The 1,756-nt window shown below is 38.2% G+C and overlaps 1 pseudogene; it reads left to right on the forward strand.

Moving 5' to 3' along the window:
- The first annotated feature begins 323 nt into the window (after positions 1–323).
- Positions 324–424, forward strand: LOC141418672 (U6 spliceosomal RNA; annotated as a pseudogene).
- Positions 425–1,756: the final 1,332 nt, after the last annotated feature.

Here is a 1,756-nt window from a genome sequence, read left to right on the forward strand (position 1 = left end):
TTGGACAGAGAGGATAGCAGAATGAAACCCACCAAATGCTGCTGAAGATGGGGAGAGGAAGAAGGGACTAAAGGAATATAATGGAGGGGCAAATTTGTTCAAAGTTCACTGTATGCATCTATGCAATTTTCACAGTGAAACTCCCTTGTACTACTAATGCTTCCTAAAAATAATTTTTAAATTAAAATAAATTTAAAAATAAAAGATCCCCTTATTAAACCTAATAATAATTTTATATGAGTATATTTATAAATAGAATTATTTGCTTACAATTTGAACTTTTAAGGCTAAATTAACCAAGGTTTTGAGTTTTCATTAATAAATTTAATATTACTTTTAAACTCAAATAAAATAAAATTAGAGAAGATCAGCATGGCTCCTGTGCAAGAATGATATACAAACTCATGAAGCATTCCATATTTTTTGTTGGCCAGCTAAAAGGAGGGAAAATAAAGACTTGTTTTTGATGCACTTTTTTCTGAAGAAAAAATTGTAGATAACAAAAATGGCATCCATCACTTTTCACTTGACCTTTACAGTGAGATTTTAAAGAAGCCAAATCTTGCAACACGGTCAAAAGCCTCTTTACTTTTCTCCATGACCTCTCCTAACCCTTTCAATTTCCAATCCTCTCCTTTTGAATCCTCCACCTGTGCTATCTTTGTTAATGTTCTTTTCTTCACTTGCAACCAAACTGCCAGATCCTCCCTCATTTCTTAGAGGCTTTCTAATAACTATTGTATCACCCCTGTACACTGCTTTCATTATCTTGGTGAAATCCTGCCTTTGTTGTAATTTGGGCAATTTCACTTTGCAATCTGTTGGCATGGCAATGGAGTGAGGACATCTGACACCGATGACAGGTGGGAGCAGATGCCAGCAGTGAGCTGTGGGAAGGTGTGAGTGGAGACCAGCTTCATAAGGATCTGTCAGTTAGTGAGCATTTCACCTTGGGATGACCTTTGCTTCCCAACTTGTAACTATGGGTACTGCAATAGTAAATACTCTGATAATGAGGCTCCCTTGTAGAAAAGAGGAATGAGCACTGTGGGTTCTGAGTGAATGGACTCCCTGAAGAGAAGTATGGTGAATGGCCCAACCCTGAGGAAGGTGGTCAGGCATAAACTAGAGCATGTCGGCTACGAGTGACCAATGTCTCCACAGGCTCTGGAATGCAGAAGCTGATAGCTAATGCTAGAGTATGGAAAAGATTAAAGCAATCAAAGCATCTGTTTTGTGGCCATTGTCACTTACGAATTTAAGCTTCATTTCCAACTTTAATGTCATTGTTATATTTCACTCTGGGGAGTAGTGTATTGTATGTAGTCTATGACTTGAGTAGGTTGTCTTAGCCTTAAACATGTTAAGAGGAGTTTGGTAAGCGCTAACAAGACTTAAAATCCCCTCCCCCTTTGAGGTCTGTTGAGAGGCCCTGATTTGTCCTGGTTTAGTTTAGACTGGGTGGACTCTGACTCCACAAGTCTTCAAAACATGCACAGTGGCTGGAAGTTCACTCTTAGAGCACAGTTTGTTCTTTTATATTTGGCTTTGTGCATGTTTTCCACACTGCTAGTCCATTCTTTGTCTTCTCTTGCACTTGGCAAACTGTTTTCCTTCAAAATCAAAGCTAAATTCCACATAGAACGCCTCACCCACCCCAAAGTGATTCTTATTTTCTTTCTGTGCTTTCAGATCAAATTTTACTCAATTTTGTCATACCACATGCACCTTAATTATTTAATAGTCCATTTCTACC

This window comes from Castor canadensis, chromosome 17 (assembly GCF_047511655.1).
Source record: "Castor canadensis chromosome 17, mCasCan1.hap1v2, whole genome shotgun sequence".
NCBI lineage: Eukaryota > Metazoa > Chordata > Mammalia > Rodentia > Castoridae > Castor > Castor canadensis.